Here is a 15563-nt window from a genome sequence, read left to right as displayed (position 1 = left end):
AGAAACGAGGAAAAAAGAGATTGAAGACAAAATCTCCACCCACGCACACAACAGCAAGGAACTCTTCAGCATCATCAAGGAGTTCGCCCAACCCACCAGTGAGTCTACCGACATCCCTCCCTCACAAGACCTCTGCGACAAACTCAGCATCTTTTTCCACCACAAAATCAAGAGCATCTACGACAACTTCGACGAAGACAACCAACACACTGAACCCTCACCAACCACCCCGACACCCGGAAAGCAGCGATTGATGACTGGACAGCCCTCACCACCGAAGACACACTGAAGACAATGAAGTCAATCCACTCAGGGGCCCCCACGGACCCCTGCCCCACCACATCTTCAACAGAGCCGCCAACACCATCGCACCCATGCTCCGCCAAACCATCAACCGCTCCCTGGCGACCGCCTCGTTCCCCGATGACTGGAAACACGCCGAGGTCAACCCCCTCCTAAAGAAACCCTCAGGGGACCCCACCGACCTCAAAAACTACAGACCCATCTCCCTGCTCCCGTTCCCAGCGAAAGTCATCGAGAAAGCCATCAACAGCCAACTCGCCACATTCATTGAAGAACACAACATCCTCGACTCCTCCCAATCCGGCTTCAGAAAAAAACACAGTACGGAAACCGCCCTCCTCGCCGCAACAGACGACATCCGCACCTTACTGGACAAAGGAGAAACAGTAGCCCTCATCCTCCTCGACCTATCAGCGGCGTTCGACACAGTCTCCCACCGCACCCTAATACGCAGACTCTACGATGCAGGAATCCAGGACAAGGCCCTCGACTGGATCTGCTCCTTCCCCTCCGGCAGGACGCAGCGGGTCAGACTCCCCCCTTTCCTCTCGGACCCCACACCGATCACCTGCGGAGTCCCCGAAGGCTCCTCCCTCAGCCCGACGCTCTTCAACGTCTACATGGCTCCACTTGCCCCCATCGTCAGAACCTACGGACTCAACATCGTGTCATATGCAGACGACACCCAGCTCATCCTCTCCCTATCCAACGAGCCCAACACCGCCAGACGCAACTTTCGAGAAGGCATGGAAGCCGTCGCCAAATGGATGAAAAACAGCTGCCTTCAACTAAACACCAACAAAACAGAAGTACTCATCATGGGCCCAAACCCCGACGCCTGGAGCGACACCTGGTGGCCCACCGCCCTCGGAAACCCGCCAACCCCCACAGACCACGCACGCAACCTGGGAATCATCCTGGACTCCGAGCTCAAAATGGACCGCCAGATCAACTCTGTCTCATCTTCCTGCTTCCACACCCTCCGCCTCCTTCGTAAGACCTTCAAATGGATCCCCCTCGAACACCGAAAGACAGTCACTCACGCCCTGGTCACCAGCAGACTCGACTACGGCAATGCACTCTATGCCGGAATAAACAAAAACCTCATCCGCAAGCTACAGAACATCCAGAACGCCGCCGCAAGACTGGTCCTCAACCTGCCAAAATACTGCCACATCTCCCAGCACCTGCGCACACTCCACTGGCTCCCCGTCGAGGCGAGAATCACCTTTAAGATGCTCACCCACGCACACAAGGCCCTCCACAGCACCGGACCAGCATACCTGAACAGCCGACTCAAATTCCACGCACCCCAAAGGACCCTACGATCAGCCCAGCTTTCCTACGCCGTGGTCCCCCGCACCAGAAAGACCAGATCGGGAGGCCGCTCCTTCTCCTTCCTCGCGGCCAAAGCATGGAACGCCCTTCCGCTCTACCTCAGACAGACATCGCTCCCCATCTTCACAAGAAACCTCAAAACCTGGCTCTTCGACAGACCCCCTCCTTTATGGAATGGAACCTGCACCCCCCCACCCCTAGCGCCTTGAGACCCTTACGGGTGAGTAGTTGCGCTTTAACAAACTCCTGATTGATTGAGAGAGCGAGCATCGCTCTAGAGCCCCTGCGCGCGGAGGCTGTGATCAGACCTGATCAGACCGTAATCCATTCCCACAGCCGCCGCGCGCACAGATTCCCTTTCTGAGCGCCAAATGGCTGATGAGAGGGTCCGATGGCTCAGTGAGTTAATGCATTCCACTATGGAAATGTCCCTGGCCTCTTGGTCACCATTTCTAACCCCTGAGGGCCCAGCAAGTCTTTCATCCTCCCGAGGTCGAACACGAGTGCTACCGAGTTATAACAAAAGAAACATCAGTTTAAATGGAACGATGGTTCAGTACTTTAATTCGAATTATGGTATGACAAAAATAGCTTTCTAGTCTTCTAAGGGGATGCTTTTGGGCTTCGGTGCCACTGCAGCTGCTGCACCTGTGGTAGCCACCCCCCTGTTCTCGCAGCAATAGCTGTAGGCTGCAGTCATAAGAGCTTCTCTTACAATTGCATCGGAGTTCGAGGTGGGCTCTGAAGTAGCGGAGCAGATGTGTTCAGACGGGGTCCTCATCCATGGGCAGCAGCTTGGGTGCGGGCTGGGGGTTTCAGGGTGCTTCTTTCGTAGTCGAGGAGGAGAGGTATCAACCTATGGACAGCAGGTAAAGGGCGGGAGATTCAGGGACCTTCCCTCCTAGTTTTGAGGAGGGGACGTGTTCAGAGGGCAGCGGACATGCATTATGCTTCTCTCAGAGTTTAGTGGAGGAGAAGACGTATCCAGGACCTTTCCTGATGTTATAGGGAAGGAAGATAAGTGTTCAGAGGACTGCACTTTGGAGAGCCGAATAGATGCAATGGCTTCTCAAAGATAGCGCAGGATGCAAGCTTTTTAAGGTTCTTCTCTGATAGAGACTGGGAGGAGGAGCACGATTCTTCCCATTAATACGGCAGAGAAGGAGCATTGTTTAGGGTTCCTCCTTTATGCTGTGTTAGGGATTCGTGGACCTTATATTCTAGAGGTAGCAGAGAAGGAGAGGAGTTTTCTTGGAGAGCTGTGGGGTGCAGGGGCTTTCGGTCACAGAGATGGCTGAGGAGAGACAACGGAGGAGATGGTGAATGAAAAATGCAGGAGGCTTCTCTGTAGAGATTATGGAAGACAGAGCAAGAATTACGTTTTCGCCTCAGTGGAGTCGACACAGACTTTTCATTTGTAATGTTTTCTCTGCAGATTTTCTTTTCTCGTAGTTGCCAGGCCGGTTCCCCCAAAAACATTTCCGATGCTGTCACTGTGTCAGGAAGCGCCACTTGCGTCCCAGGGTGTGTGTGTGTGGCTCTGTGTGTGTGGCTGTGTGTGTGTGGTTGTGTGTGTGGTTCTGTGTGTGTCTATGTGTGGGGCTCTGTGTCTGTGGGGCTCTGTGTGTGGGGGGTCTGTGTGTGGCTCTCTGTGTGTGTGTGTGGCTGTGGCTTTGTCTGTGTGTGTGGGGGGCTCTGTGTGTGTGTGTGTGTGTGTGTGTGGGGGGGGCTCTTTGTGTGTGTGTGGCATTTGCGAGAGATTAAGCTATTGGCATTGTAAATGACAATGCCATTTATTTATCTGTTTTTTAAAACCAACACAAATAAAAATGTTGTCATTTAAAATGCCAATAGCTCTAACTTTTGCAAAGGCGAGACCGTTGCATTGTAAATGCTTGTTGGCATTCCCTTCACCCCCACTATCATTCTCTTGAACCCACTCACCCCCTGCCTTTATTTTCCACCTTCCTCCCTCATGTTTCATTTTTTTGTTGCCGGTTTATAAATTAATAACTCCACCCAAATGTTCTGGAGCACTTTATATGAGCTCCAGTTACATTACACAAGGACACATTCATTTTTAGGTCGATCCTAGACAGCACTTGCGCTGTCTCTTCGAGACATGTTGTACATACTTTGTGGGCTTATAGCCCACTCACTGCATTACTTTTATTTATATCAGTGTCCTTTAAAAAACCATGCTTGTAATTGCTTAAGGTTTCCTCTTTTCTCCACCTTTTGGTCACTTGTTTACTCCCACGGAGCAGCGCCGTAGCACTTGTACCCTTCCACTTGCCCTATTTTATTTCCTGGCTCAGGAACTACTTTTTTACATTTGAAGCAGCACTTCCCATAAGTGTTCGTAGTTTGTTTCCCTGGCTCAGCACGACGTCCATCGAATTTCGGTACTTTCCTGTCTCTCAGTCCTCCACCTCGATCACATTCATGGCTCTGCCCCCAAGCGATCATGCCCCTCTGCTCCTTACAGACTGGTTGCTATTTGGGCCTCAGACTCTGGGACACCATAGGTCTTTGTGTCCCTTTGTTTGGCTAACGTATGCTTGGTTTGTTGTCAACTCCGTAATCCTACATCCCATCCCCAGTATTAATGTGCCATTTATCCTAATCTAGTCTTCATTCTTAGCCAAAAATCTTAATTTCCCCTTCTTTACTTGGCCACTCTTATAGCCTCTGAATTCCTGTGCATTACATAGCACCATATTTACCGCATTTCTGTGGCACACTTTAAGCGCCCTGAACCAGCTGTGTCAAAAAACATTGAGAGCCATATGTCAGATCAGGTATCATAAAATGACGTGAGTGAGTAATTAGGATATGTGGCTTAGTCCGTGAGGACGTGCGCCACCAGAGCATAACAATTCAAGATTACTGTGTCAATGTTTGGTTCGTACACATACAGTAACTGGAATGAACTGGGCTCTGCAACTTTAGCCGTCTTGTTTTCTACAGGTAGACAGGCTTGGATGTCCAGATTGTTTCTCATTGCACAGCTGCCGGATCACAGTTGTTAGTGAGGGACTATGGCCGCCGTCTTGCTACTTAAAGCTCAGCAGTCTGATATTGCACCATGCTCATCGGGTTGTTTCTTACTGTGCCTGGCATTAGTGAATTTGTGTTAGTACTGATTGCACTAGATCTTAATCTGACTAGCTTGTACCCCGTATTCTTCGTTAGTAGCAGAGCTATTGGCACTGGGTTGGGATTTTTTTTTCAAAGAAGCTGAGTTTACAGCGGCCTTCAAAGTGCTTGATGTGATGACCGGCCCAGAGATGGAGGATTTGCATGTTTTTCCTTTCGTGAGAAAGGAGAAAGCAGTATTTTGTGGTATCTCCAGTTCAGTGAAAATGGTATAAATATATAGGCAAGCCCCAACATGTTCACACGTGGCTGTCAACCTTTTGGCTTTGCAGTACTTGTTTTGTTATGGGTTTTGCAGAAACTATTTGTTGGGGAAAAATAATAATGCTCTGCAAAAAATCATAATGTAGGCACAGACAGCCAAAAGTTTGGCAACCAATATGAGGTGTAAATATGTTGGAACTTGCCTGTAGACTGCCAAATTTAAAAGCATTTCTTGGTCCCAAAAAGAAAAACATTGTGCAGTATCCCTGGGCACTGGAGAGAGCCACTTTGTGCGTGGATGTGCTCCTTGTCAAAGACTAGACTTAAATAGTCCTCTATGCTAATGAGGATTCTGGTTACATGGTCCTCCCAACAACTTACATTTTGTTGTAGAAATGGTCTTAAATATTCACTTGTTTCACCTTGCAGTGTTCTTGCATTGTTTTGTAAATACCCATCTTTGTGTGTTTTGTATTTTTGCAAACGTGATGCTTCACTTGTAGTCCTGGGTGACGTACAGTGTTTTGTTTGTGACTTGCTTGACATTCATGAGGCAGCTCTTTCTGGAATGTTTGTCATAAGCTTATTTTAATCCTTGCTTCATGTGTAGCTGACAGGTCTAATGCTGAAAAGGCATTTTTCTGTTTTTTCTTTGGAAAGCAATTGGGACTAAATTGCTAGGTAGCTTTTTTTTTTTTAAATCTCATGTCTGTTGAGCAGAGGACTGATGTACTATGACCAGCTGACTATTTGGGAGGGTTTCTCAAACCATCAAATGACTCTCTTAGCCTTTACACCCTAGGCATAGAGACTGGATATTCAAGTCTTACCCATCAACTATGTAGTTCGCAGTACTATGCATTGAATTTGTTTATAGGAGAAGTATGATCTATATTTATTATGTTATGGAAACTTAATATAGTTCAGCGATTCACCCCTGCAGGAATATCTTGGCCCTGGCGCGCAGTCCCAGATGAGAAAGGAAAGGAAGAAATCGGATAAAAAATATTTTAGCCAGGTTTTAAGATGCTTCTTGAAGCAGACAAAATCATTACATATATTATATACTAATCTATATATTCCATATGTGTCCCTCTCTGCTGAAACGGATATCAAATGTGTCAACTACAGTTGCCTGCCGACTTGAAAATGTGTCAACTTTCCCTCTACAATTTCTTGCTAGACGAGTTGTCAAGTATCAACTAACTCCTTTAAAGCATATCAGTTTTGAGATGGTAGACAGAAGTGTTTTGTTCGCCTCATTAGCAGTTGTTTGAGTGTTTTGCCACTAACCACTAAAGTTTGCATCAGTAGTTTAGGCATTATGGGCCATATGTATGAAAGTTACATTTTGCGATTCTCAAATAGCGATTTTTAGAGAATCGCTATTTGAGAATCGCAAAATGCTATGTATGTAGGATTTGCAAATAATTTTGCGAATCCTATATATTCCTTAATTGCGAATCACAAATTGCAATTCGCAATTAAGGAATACCTCCCCATTTATTCCTATTTTTTTTTTTTTAAATATATTTTTATTGCAGGAATTAGCCAAAGTTACATGACAGATCAGCGATATAGCTTCAGTGGAAAAGAAAAACAACCGATCCCCCGTGAGGAAACACCTTGTATACACAGCCATTCAGCCCACAACCCGAGGGTCGGGCGGCGTCTGCTATAAAATCGCATATGGGGATCCGGTATATTGCTGAGGCTGATCCGGATAAACGAGCGATCTTCATCTGCTTTTCTAAATCATCCTAAAAGAACAAACCCACCTCAACACCCACTCCACCCAACCCCTCCCCCCGCCCATCAGTGTGTTGTATGTATAAAAAGAGCTTATGGGAAGAACCCTGAAGTAACTACGTAGAGATCAGTGTTATGGACACCTAACGGGACTCAGGTTGTGCTGCGTCATCACTCTCAGAATCGCTGGAAGCGCTGTAATCTCGCAGGGCCTGCACTAGCGTCTCCCATTCCAATGCAGCTTCCAGCGCCCTCTCATTCTGCTGTCGCCTCGCCAGCTGGTAGCGCAAGGTGCTCTCCCCTGTGGCCCACTTCAGGAGTTCGTTGTGCCATTTAGCTCCGGTTGGACCAACTCTTGCCTTCCAATGTCTGGTTATCTCCCTTTTAGCAAGAATAAGCCCTAGGTCGACAAATTTACTTCAGATTTTATTTTTAGGGGTATGAGGGAACCAATGTAGGATCGCCACCGCCGCGTCGAAAGTCAAGGCTCTCCCAGTGACTCCATTGAGGGTGTCCTTTATCATGAGCCAGTAGGAGGACAGCGCTGGGCAGGACCACAGCATGTGAATAAGGTCTGCCGCGGGTGCTCGGCATCTGGGACAAGCCGCCGTGTCTGCGGCGAAGTATTGTTGGATTTTCGCCGGAGTCAGGTAGGCCCTGTGAATTATATAAAAATGTACCAATTGAAACCGGGCGTGGCGCGTGCCTTTCCAGGCTCGACGCATCAGTTGTGCCCACGTCGTTTCCGGTATATCTTTCCCTATGTCGGCTTCCCATCGGTTCCGCAGTATGGCAAGCGGGGGCAGACCCTCATTAATTAATCTGTTATATAAACACGTGACTGCCTTGACCGTCCCCGAGGACATCATGACATATTGGCACACCGATGATGTTGGTGGCTCCTCCATACCCCTCTTCCAGTGCGCCTGAATTGCCCTAATTATAGCTGTGTGAAGGAGGAAGTCACCTCAGGAGACGTCAAAACAGTCCAGAATCTCCTAGAAGGGCAGTAACACCCCATCTTCATAAAGATCTCCCACCAACTGCAACCCTGCATCTTCCCAATGCCTTAAGAGCGACCAGTCTCCACCGTGCGGCAAGGCCGTTAACATCCCTAATGGAATCTCCGGGGCATACGGGAGTTTCAGCTCCCCCCGGGCGTGGGCCAGATTCCAGCACAGCCGTATAGTCCGTTCCTCGAGCGTAAGGTCTTGCAGAGCTAAGCGCTGGCGTAACGCAACGTAGGAAAGAATGTGTCTGGGCATTCCCCTGCCTCTCCCGTCTTCCGGACCTCAGAACTCTCTCGCTATCTCCTGGGTGAATGTCTGCAACTGAGCCGCTAAATAGTATTTTTCAAAATCCGGCACCGCTAGGCCGCCCTCCGATTTTGGTCTCATCAGGGTCCTGAGTGCCACTCTTCGGCGGCCCGACCCCCAGAGGAACCCCACCACCATGGATCTCAAGAGCCGGAAGGTGGCCGGCGGAACCCAAATCGGAAGCGCTCTAAAATAATATATCAACCGGGGTAGTGCCACCATTTTCAACAGTGCTATACGCCCAGCCACCGAAAGCAGCAGGGTGGCCCAGAAATCCATGCTGCCTCGCAGCGCGCGAATACAGCGGGCTATATTGCCGTCCAGAAGATCGGCGGGGTCATGGTACACGTATACCCCCAGATATTTGAGGCAGCTAGGTTCCCATCTAATCTCTCTAGTAGTGTCGGATCTGGGCGCTCCCTTCCGAACCGGAAATAGGCAAGTCTTAGCCCAATTCACCCTAAGGCCCGAGATCTCCCCGAAGGTTGTGAGAGCCTCTTCAGCCCCACCCAGAGCATTACCCGAGTCCTCAAGGAAGAGCAGCAGATCATCGGCATATAGAGAGATGTATTGCTGTCCAGATAAGGTCCGCAGTCCGCCGAAATAAGCTCCGGTCCGGACCGATAACGCTAGTGGTTCCACCGCGAGCGCGAACAGCAGAGGGGATAACGAGCATCCCTGTCTCGTGCCTCGTTCCACTGGGTATTGTTGAGAGATCAGCGGGCCCGCCCTCACCCTGGCCGACGCCGAGGCATAGAGTACCATGGTCCATCTGACAAATCCCTCTCCCAAACCGAAACGCAGTAGTACCCTACGCAAATATTCCCATTCCAGGCTGTCAAAGGCCTTTTCCAGGTCAACCGAGAGGACCAAGGGGCACAGGGCCTCCGTGTGTGGTTCCTCTAGCAGACGAAATAAGCGACGAATATTCATGGTTGTATTGCGTTTAGGGATAAATCCTGCCTGGTCTTCATGCACCAAGGAACGCATGTGCCCTAGCAGCCTCGATGCCAATATGCTGCTTAGAATCTTATAGTCGACCGTTAGCATTGATAAAGGTCGATAGGACGCCGGGTCAGCGGACTCCCTACCAGGTTTGAGGAGGGGGACTACCAAGGCTTCACACATCGAGCCGGGGAGGCGTCCCAAGCGTTTCGCTTCCTTGTAGACTACTACTAGCCGGGGTGCCAATAGATCCACGTAGGTGGAGTAGAATTCGACCGGGAGCCCATCGAGCCCCGGGGTCTTGTTTCTCGCCATCCCTTTTATGGCGCTACGGATCTCCCCAAGTTCTATATCGGTGCCCAGGGCCTTCGCTATGTCAGGTTCCAGTGCGGGAATCTCCAAGGATTGTAAATAATCGTCGATCAGGGTAGGATCACGGTTCAGTCTACTACGGTATAGCCGTTCATAGTATCGCAAGTAGCAATCAAGTATCTCCGGTTGGGTATGCACCTCAAGTCCCTCCGTGGTGCGCATGGACACCGTCGGGGATGTCCGGCGCGTGGGATTGGCCAACCAAGCTAAGAGCGCGCCCGACTTGTCCCCTTCCGTGAGCGATCTGGTGACATAGGCCTTATAATCGAAACATCGCAATCGTTCGACCTCCGCCGCCACCGCCTCCCTCGCTGCAGCAGTACGTTCCTGAAGTTCTGGGTGGCCGGGGCGGCGAAGCTCCAACTCACAGAGCTTCCGGTCCGCGTTGGCCAGGTCATCAAGGATGACACGACGCATTCCCACTTTCTTGGATATGCAGTAGCCCCTGATCACCACCTTGAAAGCATCCCATTCCGAGGCCCTCGACCCAGCAGTGCCCCCATTGGTCGCAAAATAGTCAGTAATTTTGTCCTCTAGGTCCGCCTTGAAGACTATATCCTCTAATATCTCGGGGCGCAGTTTCCAAGTAGGGACGCTGGGGACCCCGGGAAACCAGCTGAAATTCACTAATAGGGGGTTGTGATCCGAGATGGTCCTAGCCAAATATTCGGATCGCACAGTCGCAGACACCAATTCCGTTGACCCCAGAAACCCATCCAGTCTCACATGTAATTCGTGCATACCAGAAAAGTATGAATAATCTCTAGTATAGGGGTGCAGCGCACGCCAAATATCTGTCAGCCCCCATTGAGCCTGCCATTCCTTCCTGCCTTTAGCTACTCGTCGGACCGGGGAGTCCGGAAGTGGGGGGTGTGAACGATCGATGTCGACATCCACCACCGAGTTAAAATCTCCTCCCAGCAGGAGGGTCCCCGACAGGAAGTGGGCCAAGGAGCCCGATAACCCGGATAGGAAGGCGAGCTGGTCCACATTAGGCGCATAAATGCAACAAATATTCAGTGCCCTACCCCCCAGTGTGCCAGAGATAGCCACGTATCGACCCTCCAGATCCACCACAGATTTGGAAACCTGTAAGGGTATCCCCAGCTCTTATCCAGATCAGCACCCCTCTCGCATAAGCTGAGTATGTAGTGTAGTAAACCTGCCCTCTCCATCTACGCTGTAGCGCCGCCCCTTCCGCCTTAGTAAGATGTGTCTCCTGCAGCAACGCTATTTGCACCCCTCTACGCACCAGATAAGCGTGAATTTTGTGACGTCTGGACATAGTGTGAAGGCCCTGTACATTCCAAGTGACGCATTTTACATTAGTGATCTCAGCCATTGTCCCAAATTGCCGCATCCAGGTTCCCCCAACAGCGCTCAGAATGGAACATTCAATATTCGATCCAACACCAATGGCGGCCAACCCCCCCCAACAACAACAAAACTTTCCCTCGAAACAAACCCCCTCCCACCCACCCCAGAACAGGACCCAAATAGCACCATCCAGTTCCCATCCAAACTGTACCCTCTGTAAACTCTCTTCCCCCAACTAATCCTGCGGTAGCCACCGCAGGCGTGCCTTAAGGGCCGAGTGCGGGCTGGGCGCCAGCAACGGGCTACCGAGTCTCGGGCGACCGAGACTAGACCGAGCACCAAATCATAAGTATCAGGTAGAGCAAGGCCCCCCAACCCCATTGGTGGTTCATGGTCCAGCAGTAACACCTACAACCTCCCCACCTCCCGCGACAGCCCCCCGCCCAAATGGAGTCAGCTCACCAGAGTTCATCCCTGCCCATCCAGCATGCCCTCAGCCGAGTCCGGAGTGACCACTGGTAAATTAACACTATCAGTCTCGAGTCCTCAGTGTCCGAGTGAGCCCCCTCTCCGCCAGGTTCCGATTCTTCGACGATGGGGCCGCCCTGGGAGCCAGATAAGTTGGAAACCATTTCCAATACTCCTCGCCGTTCAGCCAAAGTCTCTACCGTCGAGGGCTCGCCCGGTTTACCGCGGCGGCTCCGAAGTCTTTTGGATCGCCGTTGTTGTCCGGGCTCCGACGTCGCCTGGAAGGAGGATCTGAAGCCATCTTAGCCAGCGCTGTACAGTTCAAGCCAAGTGCAGACGTCCTCCGGCTCCCCATTTATTCCTATGGGCCTAGAGGCCTATAGGAATGAATGGGAAGACTTCTCAATTTGCGATTCTCAATTAGAGCAAATTGAGAATGCAATTTCAAGGGTGCCAGGGTGTCAAAAGGACACACTGTTGCACCCCTAAAATATGCATGAGTGCCCATGTGGCACACATACATGCCCTAAGGGCATGTATGTGTGCCACATGGTACTTTGAAAAATGCAAAAACGTGCATTTTTCAAAGAAATCGAAAATTACCACCAACTTGAAGTTGGTGATAATTTGCGATTCCTTATGGCCAAATTGCACTTTTTCTGGGCCTCATACATTGCATTTAAGGAATCGCAATTTGTGATTCCTCAAATGCAATCACAAAATAGGGAATCGCAAATTTGCGATTTCTTATTTTGCGAGGCTGTTTGGCTTACATACATACCACTTAGCTATTTTGCGGTCTCACAAATGCCGAAATTTCGTGAATTTTGGCGTTTGCGATCGCAAAATTGCCTTCATACATATGGCCCTATGTCCTTGCTGGGTCTTTTAGTTTACCTATTTAAGTCAGAGACTAGATGACCAATTTTTCAGTACAATCTCTGTAGCTAACAAAAAACAATTCTAAATTAACTTACCCAGTGTACATTTTTATCTCGAAAGGCAGAATTTTTTTTGTTCAGCACAGCACTCAAGAGAATGTGCTGCTTGGCTATACACTTATAAGGTCCAAAATGCAAGACCTATTGAGTATGCCAATGCTTGTTGGCGAGAGTAGGCAGGAGCCACATGAAAGCTCGGCTCGTTATGGGCTCGAGGTTCCAACAGGGCTTCGAGCAGAGGCAGAGCCAGGCTTCAGGCTCAAGCTTTCAGTGGCTCGCCTACTTTTGAGTATTCAAGGTAGGCACAGAAAACAACTTTTACCAATCCCACATCTGACCAAATAAAACAGGAAATGGATTGGACCATATTAGGACAATACTTAATCAATAAAAATTGTTAGGCTCTATCCTGAACAATTTTGGCAACAATGACAACATTGTTTCACTGCTAAAGTTATAGAAACAACCTTCTTCAGAGCTAAAAAACGGTTATCCAGATTTCTCTTACAAAATTTCAGAAAAATGAAAAGTATATTTTTTTGAGCAAATGGGTTTGCAAAGAACAAGCAAGGAAAACATGTTATGAAAAAAATACTAATTGCACGAAGACGTGAGGGGTGGCTTAAGATTTTTAATAGATCAGTTCTGCAGCAACAGGGCGCATCTTCAAGTATATTTTCAGGGCTGTAGAAGGGGTGATCAGCCAAGCTGTGTGCACAAAGGCCTACAACCTCGGCTTAAATGTATGTATAGATCACACAAGTAGGCCTCGCCTGCTCCATATCCGGTCACTGCCTCCAAGGGTGTCCGAGGGTAGGGCTTCCGTTTTGGTCATGGTGGTCACGCGGGCCCCTCCCTCATAAACGTCTGACAGGTGTGCATGGAGCGTCATCTGGACACGCCTCTTTCACACACTGTCGGTTTCTCCTCTTGGAGATGGACCAATGGCCGCGCGCCAAAGCATCCCTCCAGGTAAACATGAGTTTTACAGGGAATGGTTTCCTGATGGATGTAGTGGCAGACGCTTCAGGGCATTATTTATTTATTTTTTGTTGTTGCATTTTTATATAGCACGAACTCGACCCGAAGGTACTGGAGCTCTTTTCACTCTGTAAATATGTGATATATACTTGTCCAAGCCGAATCGATGGTAAAATGGAATTCTGAGAAAATCTACTATGTGTATATATGTATATAGAGATAACTGTAACCACTAGTATATGTAGTAGGCCCTTGTACTCTCTACCATTCATATGTGATTCTTAGAGTTTATCCATTTGTATCTCTTCCTCGAGTGACTTTACAACTTGTACATTTGCAACTTTTTTTCCTGTTTGTATCTTTTATGTAACTCATGTAATCGTAAATCCTTATGTATCACAACTGGTTCTTTTGTAAAGCGCTCTGACACCTTAGGGTAATTTTCCTATAGAAAATCGCATTAAATAAATACATTTAAAAAATGCCCAGATTCCAGATTCACAGGATGTGAGGCGGGTAATACATGAACACAAGCACAGTGGGTAAAATGCCCCTCTCATTCAAGGGAGGGTATTAATGCGACTGCAGCATTTTTGGGGTAAACTGAATCAGCCCAAAAAAGAAATTAGGGGCAGGGATTCTGACAGCATGCAGCAACAGAGAGCTGGGGCCCGTGCAGGCCCTGGAGGCGGCGGGAGGGGTAAAGAAGCCTGCTGGGAGCTGAAACTCGAGTAAGTTAGACAGTTCTGCAGTTACCGTGATCACCTGTCCTGGGTTTAGAGGAATGTGGGTGAAACTCTGCTAAACCAGAATTGCTCTTCCCCTCATTAAGAAACTCAAGGAATTGTTTGTTGTTCCTGGAAGCGCTACCAGGGCCCGGCCTTGTAATCCATTAAATAATAAATACATTGAGAGCTCTTCAAATCAATTTTCTCAGCATGGGAGTTAGTGCGTGACATTTGCTTGCAAGAAGGCGTGACACTCTATGCAGTTAACCTCCAACCCATGCAATCTGTGTGTTTTTTTATCTCCTACAGCTCAATGGTTCAGCCCTCATTTCACTGCGAGGGTGTGTGTGTCAAAAACAAGTAATTATCAAAGCCAATAGGTCTCGCTCCTGAGGCCTATTGGCTTTACAGGACCGTTCGGGAAAGATGCTGCGTGGTACGGCCAAAAGGAGAAAGTGGCCATGCCATTTTGTAGATGTGCGTCTGCACGATAACGTCTGCACACGCGTAATAAGGGACACGCACACCTACAAACTGACAGAGACATCTTATGTTTTACTATTTTAAGGCCCTGAGATCGATGGGTAATGTCAAGAAATCTATTAGAAGTGGGAGGGGTTTAATAGCTGTTCCCCGAGCCGAGATATTTTGTGAGTAGTTGGTGGTGGTTTGTACCCCTTAAGTATGACGTGTCAAATAAATGAAATAATATCCAAGAGTTTTGTTTTGTCAAACTGTGTTTGCTTCTATTTTATTATCTTATTGAGATATTTTGTGGTATTCCACAACACCGGAGCCCCCCAGAGAAAGCTCACTTTGCTGCCGGTGAGCTCTTGTAGTGTGATCTGTCTGGGGTCTTCCTAGCTCATGAGGTGTGTTGGCACCGGCACACGCCTACAGAGCCCTCCATGGCCAAGGAACAGCATACATCAACCACCGCCTGAACTTCCGCCAAGACACCGGCGCCCTCCCTCGCCCACACTCGCAGCATCTGCCGTACCACAGTGGAGGCCGTTCCTTCTCTTACCTCGCCGCCAAAGCCTGGAGCCACCTTCCTCGCAACCTTTGAGCATCATCTCCTCTCATGGAAGACCCGGCTTTTCGACTGAGCCCAGAGAGACCTCAAAGCCTGAATACCCTCAAAGGTGAGTAGCTGCACTTTAGAAGCACAGATTGATTGATGCTATTATAACATCTCTGTGCAAAAAAGTGAACTGTCTTGAATAGATAAAATAAACACAAGGAGATGATGGACGGAGCGCTGGAAATTTTCAGACACTCACTTCGCCACCTCAGTTCAGACCCAGCCATATGCAAATCAGCCTTGACCCTGTGCCTCATGGGAACAGCCCCGCCCGAGCTGCCAAGCCAGGTCGTCCCTGGACCGGAAACAAGCTTCCTGGGACCGGTTTCTGAGTAACACCCCTCATCAGCCAGGCTAGCTTGAATCCAGTGGCAAAGTGAGCAAGAGACCCACGTCTGGGCATACCCTGCCAACTCAGGGCGAACAAAGCAAATAGAAGGAGATGATGTTGAAACTTTTCAGACACTCACCACCTGTCACAGATCCAAGTTGAATCCATCATCGTTCTCTGGCTGACTTCACCATCTCAGTTCAGACCCAGCCATATGCAAATCAGCCTTGACCCTGTGCCTCATGGAAACAGCCCCGCCCGAACTGCCAAGCCATGTCTTCCCTGAACCAGAAACAAGCATCCTAGGACCGTTTTCTGGGTAACACC

At 49.0% G+C, this 15563-nt stretch overlaps 1 protein-coding gene across 2 annotated transcripts in view; it reads right to left on the bottom strand.

Moving 5' to 3' along the window:
* Positions 1 to 15563, bottom strand: part of B3GNT3 (UDP-GlcNAc:betaGal beta-1,3-N-acetylglucosaminyltransferase 3) — a 184711-nt gene that overhangs the window by 49052 nt on the left and 120096 nt on the right. The gene's annotated exons all lie outside the window — the stretch shown is intronic.

This window comes from Lissotriton vulgaris, chromosome 12 (assembly GCF_964263255.1).
Source record: "Lissotriton vulgaris chromosome 12, aLisVul1.2, whole genome shotgun sequence".
Classification (NCBI taxonomy): Eukaryota; Metazoa; Chordata; class Amphibia; order Caudata; family Salamandridae; genus Lissotriton; species Lissotriton vulgaris.
This window is presented reverse-complemented; position numbering and strand designations above follow the sequence as displayed.